The sequence below is a fragment of the Bos indicus x Bos taurus genome, chromosome 27 (genome assembly GCF_003369695.1).
Source record: "Bos indicus x Bos taurus breed Angus x Brahman F1 hybrid chromosome 27, Bos_hybrid_MaternalHap_v2.0, whole genome shotgun sequence".
Taxonomy (NCBI): Eukaryota; Metazoa; Chordata; class Mammalia; order Artiodactyla; family Bovidae; genus Bos; species Bos indicus x Bos taurus.
Genome location: NC_040102.1, coordinates 16,962,626 through 16,978,890, shown reverse-complemented (window position 1 = coordinate 16,978,890; position 16,265 = coordinate 16,962,626). Strand labels below are relative to the sequence as shown.

The 16,265-nt window shown below is 37.9% G+C and overlaps 1 long non-coding RNA gene across 1 annotated transcript; it reads right to left on the bottom strand.

Annotated features, from left to right (window-relative positions):
• Positions 1-2,626: 2,626 nt before the first annotated feature.
• On the bottom strand, positions 2,627-9,708 carry LOC113884961. The gene is made up of 3 exons (XR_003509067.1): positions 9,667-9,708; positions 6,620-6,687; positions 2,627-2,720 (listed from the first exon to the last, which is right to left on the bottom strand). It is a non-coding gene; the product is annotated as an uncharacterized LOC113884961 (long non-coding RNA).
• Between the last annotated feature and the right edge of the window lie 6,557 nt (positions 9,709-16,265).

Sequence of the window (16,265 nt, the reverse complement as noted above, 5' to 3'; positions counted from 1 at the left end):
AATGGTATTTCTAATATATGCCTTAAAAAAGTATACTTACGTTTATTAAAAGGTATGTACAGGAATATATATAGTTGGACTTGCCTGGCAGTCCAGTGGTAACAACTTCATCTTCCAACGCTGGGGCTGCAGGTTCAGTCTCTGGTAGGGGTGCTTGCCTCATAGCCGAAAACTAAAACATAAAACAGAAGCAATATTGTAACAAGACTTTAAAAATGGTCCACATCAATCTTCAAAAAGAGTATTTATATGATCTGTAATAGCCAAAAGTATAATCAACCAGAGGCACATCAATCATCTAACAGATAATTAGATTTTCAGAGAGTTATACAAAAGAATACCATCCAACAAAGAAAATGAGCAAAATCATGCCATTCACTATAACATGGATGGATCTCATAAACATAATATTGAGCAAAAGATGACAGAGAAAATCGAGAAAAAAGAGCATTTATTTATATTAATTTATATGCAGATCAAAACAGAAAAAAGTAATGATGTTAGAGGTCAGGAGAGTGGTTATTTGGGAAGAGAATCAGAGACTGGGGAAAAGCATAAAGGAGACATGTAAAGTTCTGACATTTTTGACCTGAATAAAGGGTACAGAAGCGTTTCACACGAACAGTCTTTGAGCCCTACTTTGTGGTTTGTATGTTTGTATATAAGCATACTGCGCTTTGATATGAGCAGCAGCATATTAAACCTGCAGTTTGGTAGAACAGAAGGTATAGGTACAATGATGAAGTGGCAAGAAAGAGCAACAACAGCAAGCTTATAAAGAGAATTGTTTTGAATTGGGTTTTTCTAGGGCAACAGCTTTCAAACAGTTTTAAAGCCCCAAACTCACATTGTGTGTGTGTGTATTTATACTTATTTAGGTATATGTAAAAAGTGAAAGAGAACTTTTACAAAACAGTACCATACCAATAGCAATATACTCTGGTGCCTTCTATTCTAGTTACTTTTTTAGTTTTCTTCCTCAGTGTGAAAAAGGACATCTACAAAAAACTATGGTTAACATCATATTTATTGGAGAAAGCTTAAATGCGTTCTCCATGAATTTGGGAGTAAGACTAAGATGCTCACTAACACCACTACCAGTTAGCATAGTACCAGAGGCGTTACCCAGTTCACTTAAGCAAGAAAAATAAAGTTAAAAGACTGGAAAGAAAGTAAACTTAAATCACGGCAGGATTATAGAAAATTCAATGTTTGGTGGAGATCGTCTTCAAAGCCAAGATTGTCCAATTTTCTAGTTATCATTTTAACTATTAATTGATTATACATTTTCAATTAATGAGAAAACAGCATGTGTTTAATACACATTTATGGAGATAGGTACAGATATTGCGTGAGAATGAGATTCAAAATTCTAAGCGCAGTTAAGCTTTGAACCAAAATTGTAAATTATTATAACATGCTTTTAACATCTGAAATCATTACAGTTTAAAATCTCTTTATCAAATTTCCATACAAACTACTTCTTTGAATAAGTTTCTTATTATGCAGACTTAGTATACTGTTACAGAACTATTAAATGTAATAATTTAAATGCCCAATGAATGCTGAACAAAGTTAGCTTAACTATGCTAGGAATAAATATGTAAGTTATCAAAGGCCAGGTACAGACTTAAGTACTATGAAGAAGGCAAATACTTTCTAAAGCTTGTCTTTCCATCTTTAGCTCTATTCTGCCTTTTATTGTCATGTTATCAAGAAATTAGGTGTGTATGGGTATTTGTGTGAGTGTGTGTATGTGTTCTGTAATGTTGGATAACACGACAAGTGCTCTATAGTAGCCAATACATTTCTAGGGCAAAGGAGCTGGAACTTTAGTACCTGGTTGCCTCTGGGAAAACTACCTTAGTTAACAGGAATCGATCCAACAGTCTTTGGCTAGCATCCAACTCAATAGGAGGTCACATTTTTCAAAATTGAGTTTTGTATGTGTGTTTATTTTGGAACTCCATTGGGATTTTCAGGATGTAAGCTTGTATTACGTTTTAAATATATTTTCATAAAGATATTTAGATGTTCTCTTTCATGTATAGTTTGAAATTAAGTTCAGGAACTCAAGACACGGATATTCAGTGTGTCTTAACCCTTAAAGTTAATGACTTCTAATTAACCCAGCAAGAAGCTAATGACTTGTAATCACTTGCCAATTGATTCTGAGGTTTGGTTTTGTTTTTGTAAAATTAGTCTAGATAAAACAGAGAGCTATAGCTGGTGGGGGAAAGGCAGAGGAAGATCCAGGTTCAAGAAGTCACTCACAAGGTGAGTTCTAGAAGATACTCAGGGTGATAGAAAGCATATTTCTGGTCTTTTGCCAATTATTATGAGACCCATGAATGTTGTTGTAAATAAAGGTGCATGTACTGGAGACTATATAACTGAAACATTGAGAAAATCATTATCTAGTATCACTTAACTGATCTCGGAGAAGGCAATGGCAACCCACTCCAGTACTCTTGCCTGGAAAATCCCACGGACGGAGGAGCCTGGTGGGCTGCAGTCCATGGGGTCGCTAAGAGTTAGACACGACTGAGCAACTTCACTTTCACTTTTCATTTTCATGCATTGGAGAAGGAAATGGCAACCCACTCCAGTGTTCTTGCCTGGAGAATCCCAGGGACGGGGGAGCCTGGTGGGGTTGCACAGAGTCCGACACAACTGAAGCGACTTAGCAGCAGCAGTGCTTAGCACTTGCAACAATTCAGCTAAAAAAGAGGAATATACACATAAAATTGTGTATCAGATAACTGATTTTATATTTCACTTACAAAGATATATATACTTTGGTTGATGAAACTTGTTCCATAAGATGATAAAACATGAATGATTCTGAATCACATAAACATTTATTAAAATCTGCCCTTAGGCCAGGATCTGGGCGATCCATTGGGCATTGAAAGATGAATAACCCACAGCCCCTTTCTCCAGGAGTTTATACTGATTAATAAATAATCACCTAGAGTACAGAACTCTATAACAAAGAAATACTTTAGAGGATATGAGATTTGAAAATGCATGTGTAATCCTCTCAGGTCCTTCATACACAGCACATATATATTTTTCTACCGCTTAGAATTTGCCAGTTACTACCCCCTAGAGGAGGGCTTCCCTGGTGGCTCAGACAGTAAAGAAACCGCCTGCAATGTGGGAGACCTGGGTTTGATCCCTGGGTTGGGACGATCCCCTGGAGGAGGGCATGGCTACCCACTTCAGTATTCTTGCCTGGAGAATCCTCATGGACGGAGGAGCCTGGCGGGCTACAGTCCATGGGGTCACAAAGAGTCGGACGTGATCGAGCACGCGCATGCACACGCGCACGTACATAGAGATATTGAAGTTCAGGAGGCTGACAAAGGAATTTTGTCAGGAATAAGGAAGATTTGGTATAACAATGATGTTGGCTAATCTTATTTGACTTGTAAAAAATGTTTCAGAGAATATTCAAAAACAGTCCCTACAGCTGTAGCTATAGAACAAATATCTAGCTTAAGACGAACACTATACAAAAATACTATGTATTAAAAACAGTGGTTTGTGATTAGGTATAATTGGTTGTACTAGAGTGATAAGAAACTGGAAAAAAACAGTCTTTATTTGTTACTATTTTTCAAGATAAGAAAACACACAGAGTAGCCTGACATTATGGAACAATTTTCACAACCATGATGTTAAAAAAAAAGCTGTACTGATAAGGAAGATTTTTAAAATAAAGCAAAAAAAAAAAAGTGCAGTGCTTCAAACACAATCTTTTTTTCCCCTTTGATCATGGTTAAGGGCAATTCAGCCCTGTAATTATTTTCCAACAGAGAAACAAGAAAGTTGGAGTTATCAGCAAATCAGCAACACTGGACACTCCTGAAGCCATGGCCCTTTCTGCCTCTATAAACATGATCAATACTTCTTCCTCAGTCCTGCAGCAGAATCACCCACTGACTCCCGCATTTTTAGCCGGCACCCCTCTTTTTAAGTGCCTGCCAAAGTATCCTACTTAACTACTATGGCAAGAAAAAAATATCAAATTAGGAAAGTAAAGAAAGAATAAGGCCATTGTCTGTGCAGTTGCCTTCCAGGCTGGCCTGTCATTTTCTCTGGGAGGGAGCTCTGAACTGAATTGACTGCCCGAAGTCTTAGGTTCTGTTCTCACACCAACCACTATGATTCCATGTGAGCTCAGCCAAGCTCTTTGATGTCACCAGCCTTTCCTTTTTCAGAGAGGAGCCTGGTTGTGTGTGATTGCTTGTTTTGAGTGCAAGCGTCTGGGTACAGCTAATCAGACACCTGATGGGTTTGACTTCTTTGGGGTGTATCATTTTAATTTTGTTTTTCTGTTTTAATCAGTGGTGTTAGATGATTTCAGTAATGCTGATATACATATATCTATGCCTATGTATTATGTGTGTATATATTGCACATAATGTGTGTGAAACTTTATAAAAGGTAGCTTTATAATAAGCACATTGTTTATTGTACTGTGACCAAGTGCAGAGGCTAATTTGAAAATCCTTGGAACAACAGTCAGAAATTCCTATTTTTAAAGAATTCATTCATGCATCCGCATGCCTCTAAGGACAGAAATGAACATGCCAGTTCAGCATGAGAACGATGACAGTTCGGAAAATAAACTCCTTGATTTTCCTTACAAAACAAAAACTAAAACATTACAGAGCTTTGTTGTTGTTTTAGACCAGAAGCTAACATTTCTTCTGCTTTCTTCTCTCATCTCCCAAAGCCATCTTCCCCTACGACTATCTCAAGGGAGGATCTAGTCTGAAAATTCAGGCAAGTTCTACCCGAACTGCTACTTGCACCAGTAAAACAGTATGCTATCCTTGCAAGTAAAGGTAAAGATCATCAATCAATCTTTCCTCCAAATTACACAATCCTCTGAGTAAAATTAATAATTACAGACGCAATTATGCTCTATTAGCATGAGTAAAATGTTTATGCAAAGAACCTTAGCTAAGTGAATGCAAATGATGGTAGATCACAGGCACACACACTTTACTCTGCCGTTTCCTCTGCCAGGAAGGAAACGTTCTAAGATCTTTGCCTGCTTTCTTGCTTCTCATTATGGAGGGTTCGGCTCTGATGCCATCTACTGAGAATGGTCATTCTTAACTATCCCATTTCATGAAGTACCCCAAACTCCCTGTTCCATATTACCTTGTTTGATTTTTATAGCACTTTGATCTTTAGTTACTGTTCTTTTGTTAACTGGCTGGCTGTCTCTCCCATTAGCCTGTAAGCACCATGAGAGTTGGGGACTTCTCTGATTCACCACGCCATTTCCAATGCCCAGAATCATGCTCGGTGTACAGTAGGAATGCATGAATATCCAATTGGTGAACAGATGAACAAATGAAATGCTCATGTTTTTGTTGGAAAAGATTACATAGGAAAGGATGAACAATTGCAAACCAAGCTCAAGACTGGTTTTACTTAGAAGTACTTGTAGTTTACCAGACAGTATTTATTATACACTTGAATTTTTAGACCTTTATTAATCTACCTGAAATTATACATAAAATAGCCATCTTATGTAAGTGTAGAGAATATGCCAAAAAAAAAAAAACAACCCACAATAATGGCAAATGCACAGTATTACAGTGAAGTAAAATGGCTTCTCCATGTGACAACTGACTCAAAGTTAAATTTCTAAGTAATTAGAATCATTATGTTTCTCTTTAATCAATTTCTAGATTGAGACACACTAACTCTATCCACACTGTAAACTCATGAAACATAGCAGTTATTAATTACAGTAGCAATAAAAGTTCATAATCTAGCTCCCTCATAGGTAGGTCCCCTATCAAAGAATGTAATACAAAACAGGAATTATTCTTTTTCATCTGTGTTCTTATTGTGTTAAATGCTGTTGCACAATTTGATTTTTGAGTTTTCATTGAAAAGAAGACCTTAAAAATATGGACAGTATTTTCTTGCCATGAAAATGAAAATCTGAGTTGCATGAATCTTAAAGTACTTTTCCTGGCTAAGCTTCTTTTTGCTGTTAAAAAATGTGATAAATTATTATATGATTCAAAACCATAATATAACTGAAGGAAATGATCATTTGAAAGGATTTTAATTAAATTATGTTTCAAGAGTACTTTCCTATGACAGTTTATTTTTCTTCGTATTTTTAAGTGTCAAATCTGCTATAAGCCAGAACTTTAGGGTAGTAAACTAGAAAAATTAAGTTATAGTTCACAGTAGGCATCTTCTTACACTTTGAATAGAACAGACCCGTCTGAATTCATTCCATATTGTATTAAGAGAAAAACTGTATGTAAACATTGTGTTTTGTAAACTATATACCTTTCCTTGGTCTTGCCACTAGAAAGATTTTTGTTTTTCATTAATAAAACCAGTGATAAAGAGTTATATGATCCATTTCAATATCTGTATTCATAGAAAAGTTACATAAAAATATAAGAAAATTTCAGAATTAGGGTTTATTTTACTGTTAATATATGTGGGGAAATGTGGATTTGCTAACCTAGAATCTTATTTTTTCTTTGTAAGGATAATTGATTCTCTTTCTGTATGTAATATCTTTCAAATCAGACCACCAAGAAAAATTGATTCTAAAAATTTAACATACCTGTGCTGGAATCCTTTACTATCAAGAGCATGCTCTTATATAGCTGATGGTCTTGGAAAATATTAAACCTGTAAGAGTTAAAAGTCAAAAAAATCAATAACACAAATTAGAAGAATTTATTGTGAAACAATATGGAGTCTCATAGATATACATCTAGTACAGCCAAATATCCTGTCATATAATGTTAAATCATTTTGAAATAGTTTTAAAATCCAAATTTGTAGCCAGAACAATTTCTGAGCCTCTTTTTTCGCTGCACTAATATTTTGTTTTAGTCATTAACCCAAGGATGCCTATAAAAGAACAGTGATACTATGGGATGTGATCAATCAACGCTGACGGTTCATTGATTGATGTCTTGGTCCTAGACAGAAGAGTTTCTAAGTCAGCCATGCCTTCTTGTGAGATGAAGGTTGCAGTATGGAATTGTACGTGTTATAAAGTCACCCCTCTGAACTTCTGCGTAATTCATATCATCTATGTACATTTTGAAATTGTTCTGTAAAATAGGCAAGGCCATGGGTAAGTTCAATGTACATTGTGCAAAAGTATATTGTTTAATAGCTTTTATTTGAGAAAAAAATCATTTTTTACTTTAAATGACTTTGAGTTTAAACTGTAGTTTCTAAATTCTCCTTTGTTGCTTGCTCACAACCATTGCTGAACATAAATTTGCCTTTCCCTTCATGAAATCACTGCTAAGGACATAATCATTTGAATATGACTTATTTTTTTTAAAAAGTCCAGAAATTATATTGCTACTTCACGTTCTTATGGCACTTTGGTCATAATCCTGAGAAAATATTGACAAAGTTATTACTTTAAAATGTTAAGTACCAGTAGTAATAAATGTGGCAATCTGGCTAAAAAGCACATTAAAACCTACCTGTTAAGAATGTCAGAAAAAAATTAGTTTATGGAAAACAAAAAAATCTTAATTTTTAATTATAAATTTATATACAAACTCAATCTTCTCTTCTCAAATTTTTACATAATTTTAGAGAATGCTGATTATATAAAGATGAATGAAAACCAACTCATAATAGAGCCCATTCTTCAGTCTATTGGAAGAGATATATATGTGAATAATAATTAAGATACAAGTCATGATGTATAGAAATTATAGCCCTTATACATTGCTGGTGGAAATATAAGATGGTAGAGCCACAGTGGAAAAGATTTTGGCAGTTCCTCAAAATATGAAACACAGAATTACCACACCAGGGACTTCTCTGGTTTAGTGGTTAAGATTCCACATTTCCAATGCAGGGGGCAGGAGTCTGATCCCTGATCTGAGAACTAAGATCTCACATGCTGCGCAGTGAGGCCAAAAAAAAAAAAGGCAGAATTACCACACTATCCAGCAATTCCACTCCTGGGTACCACCCAAGAGAAATAAAAACTTCTATCTACACAAAAACATGTACACAAATATTCATAGCAGCTTTATTCATAATAGCTGAAAATATAAACAATCCATATGTCCATCTATTAGGAAATGAATAAGTTACATGTATTATATTCACACAATGGAATATTACATCGGTTCCCTCTGAACCACAAAATTAAAAGAAAATCTTTCCCAGAAAGTGGGAGAGTTCTGCTCCTCGTACTGAATCAGGAAAAAATGAATCACTGATAACATGCTACAACACAGATAAACCTCAAAAACATTCTAACTGAAAAAAGCCAGTGAGCGACAGGAGATCACATATCTGTTTACACGAAATGCCCAGAATAGACAAATCTGTAGAGAAAGTAGACGAGTGGTGGTCTAGAGGGAGGAAGAGGTATGTGGAGCTAGACAGGAGGACGCAGAGTAACTGATAATGAGCACTAGGGTTTCAGGGTAAAAATAATGTTCTCAAACTAGATGATGCAGTTGTACAAGTCTGTGAATATACTAAAATGATGTTACAGCATATAGATCATATATCAGTAAAGCTATTAAGATACAAGGCAGTACATGATAAAACAAAAAAGTATTCCTGAAGGTTGGAAAAGAAAAGAAGTAATTCCTTGTGTGGTAGGGCAAGTGAGAAAATGGAATGTTAGCAGTTTCCTAGAAGAGGAAACTTTTAAGCTAGATCTTGAAAAATAAGTAGAAATTTCTCTAAGTTGAGAAACTTCATCATGTTTGACAGAGAGGCCAAAGCACAGATCTAGGGAAAGTCACAGTTAATTTGATCAACGATTCAGCAGTGGGAGGATGGATAGACTTAGGAAAGGTGCTTGGAAGTGACAGAGAATGGTAGGAAACAAGACTAAGACAACAGGTAGAAAACAAGAGCGGTTAAAACCCTTTAGGCTTTGCTGAAAAACAATGGTACACTCCTCTGAATTTGACAGAAACTATTAAAGTTTTTCTTAAGAAAATTAGCATGCTGCTTTTTGTTTTATAGAAATGAGACATACCTCTTTAAGATAAGATTTACATCTCTGATCAAAATTGTCCAGGAATCCAGGAATCGGTAAGATACTTAACTGGTTCTGACTGGTCAGGAGTTGAATCAGTAGGAGGAGCAGAACTCTCCCACTTTCTGGGAAAGATTTTCTTTTAATTTTGTGGTTCAGAGGGAACTGATGTAATCTTGCAGACAGACCTCCCTGGCCTCAGGTACATCCAGGGACCTTCTTGATCCAAATAAACTCAGTAGTAACTGCGACACTGTCCGAAGTCTTGGGTCCTTTATCACTGTTTATCTTTTTCTCTGGGTGGGACTAAGAAACGAGATCCCCTTTCTGTTTGATGGTAAAACCAAAGTCACTGACTTTGTTGGTGCCAGCGTCATAGAGGATGTCTGTTTATGAAAAGTGGCAGCAGTGATAAACTGAGGGCATCCTGATGGCATTCAAAACCACAGTTCTAGCACTCTCCCAGGCTACAACCCAGCCCTTGGTAATGGGAGCCATTGATTTCCTCTTTGTGGTTAAGCTGGTTAAAGTTGAGTTTCTGTCACTTGTAGCAAAATGTTTCTAACAGCATTAGAGCTAGTCACCAATAGATTCTTGCTGGCCTATTGGATGCACCATGATGTATCCATTACCTGATATCTGCCTGCAGTGCAGAAGATCCTGGTTCAGTTCCTGGGTTGGGAAGATCCACTGGAGCAGGGATAGGCTACCCACTCTAATATTCTTGGGCTTCCCTTGTGGCTCAGCTGGTAAAGAATCCACCTGCAATGCGAGAGACCTAGATTCAATCCCTGGGTTGGGAAGATCCCCTGGAGAAGGGAAAGGCTACCCACTCGAGTATTCTGGCCTGGAGAATTCCATGGATTGTATAGTCCTTGGGGTCGCAAAGAGTCGGACACAGCTGAGCAACTTTCACTTCACCTGATATCTATGACCTTCTGATTTAGCTAGAACCTGGGTATTAAACTCAAAAGTAAGAGCAGTATGTGTGCTGTGGTAGGGGAACTTAAAAATGAAGACTTTTCATCAATTTTTAACATCAGTTCCTGACTGATAGATGTTATTATATCCTAAATGGACACATTTTCTCTTGGAAAGCCATTTGCAGCTAAAAATGTAGGTCAGAGATACCAAAAATCCAGCAGGTGTGCCAGGTCTCCTGCCATACTTTTGGTCACCATGACTAGCTGACAACAGAATTTTACTAAACCTGGCTGTGCCCTCGAGTTCCTCATGAGCAGCCCACCAGGAAGCCACTGACAGTTAAGTAGAGTTTGCATGCAAGATCAAATCTACTTGCCAGCCTGGATAAGGTTACTGATAATGATCTTAATAAAATCGTTATGACCTCTTTTCTCTCTTCTCTATAAAGTTAAGCCCTTCTACCAGTTTAAGACGGAAAGCCTGCTTTAAGGAAATCTATTATTCATGTATGCCACAGCGGAGTCACCTTTCCCCGTATGGGTGCGTTTTAATCCTTTACTACAAACACTGGATGAAAGGATTTCCTTTTGGTGATAAAGAATTTCAGGCATCTGAGAGCAAATGGAAGAGTTATTTCAGGAGGACTTTTTCACAGAGCTTCTGGGAGCCCAGCGTGTGTTTGGGGCTAATCCCCCCCTTTTGGAAGTCATATCGCCTATATTGCACCCACCAGGCTCACTCTAGACAAAGAGAATTTGAGAGAGTCTGACCTCGTTCATGAAATAAACTGCCTTCAATTCATTTTATAGATTAGTTCAGAGATCTGTCTAATTTTATTTCAAAACCCTCAATATTCTATAGACCTTAAGTTAAAAATGATATATATTCTTTCCACCTGGTAGATTCTCTGCATTTTCTTAGCCAAGGTAGTGGAGGGGGGACATTAACCAACTGTCTTTAAAAGCTAAGCTCCTGAATCCTTACAACTGTCAGGAGCCTGTTATCTTATAAACACACACACACACACACACACACACACACACACATACTAAGGAAATTAAGACCAACTAAGGAGATCATATTAATTTATTGCATGTACCCACATTTATGGGCTTCCCTGGTGGCTCAGCTGGTAAAGAATCCACCTGCAATGCAGACCTGAGTTCGATCCCTGGGTTGGGAAGAGCCCCTGGAGAGGGGAACGGCTACACACTCCAATAATCTGGCCTGGAGAATCCCATGGACTGTATAGTCCATGGGGTAGCAAAGAGTCAGACACGACTGAGCAACTTCCACTTTCCCTTTCACCCACATTTATATCCCTGGTGGCTCAGATGGTAAAGAATCTGTCTGCAATGTAGGAGACCCAGGTTGGATCCCTGGGTAGGGAAGATCCCCTGGAGAAGGTAATGGCAACCTACTCCTGTATTCTTGCTTGGAGAATTCCATGAACAGAGAAGCCTGGTGAGCTATAGTCCATGGGGTTGCAAAAAGTCGGATGTGACTGAGTAACTAACACACATATTTATATCACAGGTGGAAATCCACAAAGCGTGCATAGAGTGAAAGTGTCCTAAAGAAGTCCCATTCTTCTTTGTCTTTTTCATGATGTTGTCAAGAACAACGAAGGGTCTGAGATTTTATCCTGACTAGAAGCAAATTAAGTAGCTCATCGAAGTTTCAGGGATTCTGTCAAAAGTCAGTGACAAACAACATTGTTATTCAAGAAATAGCAGTGGCCGGAATATCAGCATTTTCCTGCTCCACAAGCCGAATTCCCCAAAGGGCGATTCAAACAGGGTCAGGTGACCCTTGTACCTGTATTAAAGGGCTGCAGTAAAGGAGAGGAACTCTGGGCTTAGGAATTCAAGTCTTTTATAACAGGCAGTAAATACGCCTGACCATTTGTTCTAGAGGAACATAATATAGTATAGTATGGTATGCTGCTGCTGCTAAGTCACTGCAGTCGTGTCCGACTCTGTGCGACCCCATGGACAGCAGCCCACCAGGCTCCCCCGTCCCTGGGATTCTCCAGGCAAGAACACTGGAGTGGGTTGCCATTTCCTTCTCCAGTGCATGAAAGTGAAAAGTGAAAGTGAAGTCACTCAGTTGTGTCCGACTCTTAGTGACCTCATGGACTGCAGCCTACCAGGCTCCTCCGTCCATGGCATTTTCCAGGCAAGAGTACTGGAGTGGGGTGCTGTTGCCTTCTCCGTATGGTATAGTATAATGTAATATGATATAAGATTAGTATGGTATAGTATAATAAATTTGGTAGAATTATTATCATAAGCACATCTGCCTTTTGTTTTAGTGACACTATTTCTATCTTCTAAGGCTGTTTGCTATTAAAAAAAAAAATCCTTGAAAACATAGTACAAGAACCACAAAAGACAGTGCCTCTGCTCATAAGACATGTAAAAATGAAAGACACACAGAAAATTATCTTTCAACAGATATGTACAACAGATTCTTTTTTGTTAGTCAATATGGGTTGGTTATATTGAAAGTCATAGAATTCCAATTAATAATGATCAATAGATTTCATGATAAATGTTCTCATTGAGAATTTTTGAATGTAATATTAACTGATTACTGTCATGTGATGCTTGGAGAAGGAAATGGCAACCCACTCCAGTACTCTTGCCTAGAAAATTCCATGGATGGAGGAGCCTAGTGGGCTACAGTCCATGGGGTCACAAAGAGTCAGACGCGACTGAGCGACTAGGAGATGCTAGGAGAAATAATGGCAATGTACAAATTCAAAAATACCAATTTCAAAAGGAAATAATGGCCATTTTATCCCTACCTTAATCCAAGAGTGAAAACACATTGAAAACAGTTGTGGGAGAATTTTATAATTAGAGAAACAGCTTCATCAATCTAAAATCAACCATTTAAAGATGATACAGTACATATTGGGGCATCCCTGGTGGCTCAGAGAGTAAAGAATCTGCCTGCAAGGTGGGAGACCTGGGTTCAATCCCTGGGTTGGGAAGATCCCCTGGAGAAGGGAATGACAACCTGCTCCAGTATTCTTGCCTGGAGAATCCCATAGACAGAAGAGCTTGGTGGGCTACAGTCCATGGGGTCGCAGAGTCGGACACGACTGAGCGACTCTCACGCTGCACTTTGACGCACAGTACATATTGGGTACTGGTTTCCTTTTATGACCTGTGTAAGGAGTAATGGAAATTAGTTGTGTTTGATCCAGAAAGCCACCTTTATTTTAGATAAAACATGTAACTGAGTAAAATAACATATATGCCCTCAAATGATGGTCCACTTCAGATTTTATCAACTAAATCTATATTAAATAGTAGTTTAAAAGTATGGTATTGCTAACTAGAAATAAAATTTGATACATACTGCCCTGTAATACTGAATCAAATGATTGAATAATCCCAGTGTTTTTCCTGTAAACTTGTCAGGTTTGTAAAATGCCGTGACTATGCTTATAACACATAGGAGCTGAGCTCGTGACTGTGCAACAGGCAGTGACCCCACTTCCAAGCTTTTTGTGCTCACCTCTCACTTCAGGCACAAATTGAGCCCTGCCTTTCCTGATAACTTCAAGGTCTTTTTGTGCCTGCATTGGTGTCTCACATAGGCAGTAATCCGGCATGAACTTGTTCCAAGACCACATCTGGTGGGTTTCAGACCGGAGTGAACCTTTCGGGCCACGTGGGCTCCTTGCTAATATCCATGACTGTATCCATGGTTCCAAGGCTCTAAAACCTTCAAACTCTAATAGCTGCCTTTGGCTCCTTTGCTCCCGATTTGTCTATCCTTTCCAAGCGTATGTTTCAGGGACCATACACCAGGTCATTACAGTTCAACTGGAAGTCTTTGGAGAGGCAAAGCTGCCCTTCTTCAGAGTGAACCAGCGTAAGTAGATGTTCAAAGCTTTCCTCTCCATTATGCTCCTTGTTTGCATGTGGGGCCGTGCACCCGAGTGTTAACACACTACTGTCTCACTTGGCATCAGGCTGGCCCGTACCTTGTGCTGACGAGTCCTTCATTCTCCTCTCACTGCACATCCACCTTCGCCCAGTTAAAACTGGCCCATTTCAAGTTATTCTCCTTGCCTGTGGCTCTCTGGTCCACATGTTGCTGCCAGTTTCTAATGTAGAAGAATATCACCATGCCTTCCACATTCCACGAGGGTTGGTTCAGTTTTAAGAACGCTGTTATAGCAAGCAGCATAATGACCACTCTTTCCCTCCTCTGCTTCCTGCCCATCTAAGCAGCAGAGTGTACTAGGCTGAATGAACCCAGTAAATGTGGCACCAGTTTGTACTTTTCTTGAATGAAAAGCCATAATTAGTTTCCTTTAAACAGTGTAAAATGAACAAGATGGATTAGAGTGGTTGCTTCAAATAATTATGTAATTAAGATTTGTGTGCACTGCTAAGTGAATTCATAATCTTTGGGAAATTCTTTTCAATTATGACTAGGGCATCATAAGCCATGTTTTAAACTTTAAAATCTCAAAAAATGTTTTTTTGTTTTTTCCCTTGACACGTCCGGCTAGACGTTATTGACATACTGGCCTACAAATCTCCCTGTTTAAATTTTAGTTGGCCTAAAAATGCTCTAGAAGGGTTCATAATCAAGCCTGAAAATCTGATTTACCTAAAGAGCACTTGTTGGGCTCCCCTGGTGGCTCAACAGCAAAGAATCCACCTGCAGATTGAGAAGACACACGCCGCAGAGCAGCTAAGCCCAGGCAGCACAGCTATTGAGTCTGTGCTCTGCAGCCTGACAGCTACGACCACGGAGCCCACAAGCCGCAACGACTGAAGCCCGCACGCCCTAAGCCCGTGCTCTGCGACACATCAGCTAGAGAGGAGCCCCTGCTCACTGCAACTACAGAAAGCCTGTGCGGCAACAAAGATCCAGGACAGCAAGATAAATAAATAAAGAGCACTTGTTAAAAATTGCGCTAATGCACTTACCGAAACTAACAGTCAACAGCTTGGATTTTATGTACTTCGCGCTCTACGAGCTCGCTATGAATTAAATCTGCATGGCTTGACAATAACATTATCTGAACGTTCAAAACTAATTACAGTGCTGCAAATATTCTGCAGGAAGGTAAATCAATATGAAATTCAAAAGTGCACAGCAAGCTTATTTGCTTCATAATATACCTGTGTACCTTTTTTAAATTATAGCATTGTGATTTTTTAAATTAGCCATCATTCCATCCTGATTTGTCTTACATTACTACCAAAACATAATCAATCAGAAATGAACAGAGAACTTGTTCATTCAACATTTATAACCACCATTCAATAATTCATATCTAATGAACCAGAAAATATTCTCCCTTGTGTTATAATTATCTTTGTATATGTCTTATATTACTCTATCTGTCATCAGCCAATACACTAGTGTAATACACTGAACACAGATATGCACCTATTTGTTGATGGAAAGGTTGGAAGGAGAAGGAAAAGGGGAGAGAAGGAAAAAGGGATACCTACTTTTGGATGTGTTTATTAATTATACATTCTCAAAAATATAAGCTTAACTGTAACTGGGCAGGGATATTATAAAAGATTCTGATTTTTGCAGTTAGATCATTAAAATTATTTCAGTGCTTCTGGATAAAATGTGCTTTTAGAAAAGTTGAGACTATGAGGGTAAATACTTTATCTCAGGGATAAGTTAATGTTATAGAAATATTTTCTGGTTTTCACATTCTAATATTTTACAAAGATGTTTTATTACCTCTAAATTAGATATGTTTAAGTATAGTTACTGTTTATGAACAATTAGCAATTTTTCCTGGGATGTGAAACCATTCCATCACTATTCAAATACTTTTAATTTTAACTTAAAAAGAAATAATATAAAGACCAATATTTGTGCTAATGATGATCAAGTTCTTACTTGATCGATCATAATTAATGCATTTTCACAAGATTTTTTGGGAGGGGTTCCCAAGATTTCAGGTCATCAAAATAAAGAAAGTTTTCTTTTCCTTAACTTTGAGGTTTTCTATCTTTGTTTTGTCTCACAACTCCAGCTTTGGCAATGGCATCTTGTGGTTAACCTCAAAGTGAGCATCTTTCTTACAGTTTCAACCCAAATTACATTTATGTTGACCAATCCCAAATCTTAATTTCAAACACAGTTGTTTTCTCCAAGCTCCAAATACCTCCAACTGCCTAGTCAACATTACAATTCAAAAGTAGTGGTATTTTCACTTAAAAATGAATTTAAATGCCAGTATACTTTTTATTCCTTATCTTCCTGTTTAAATCAGTGATACCCCATGTGACACATGCTTCAAATAATT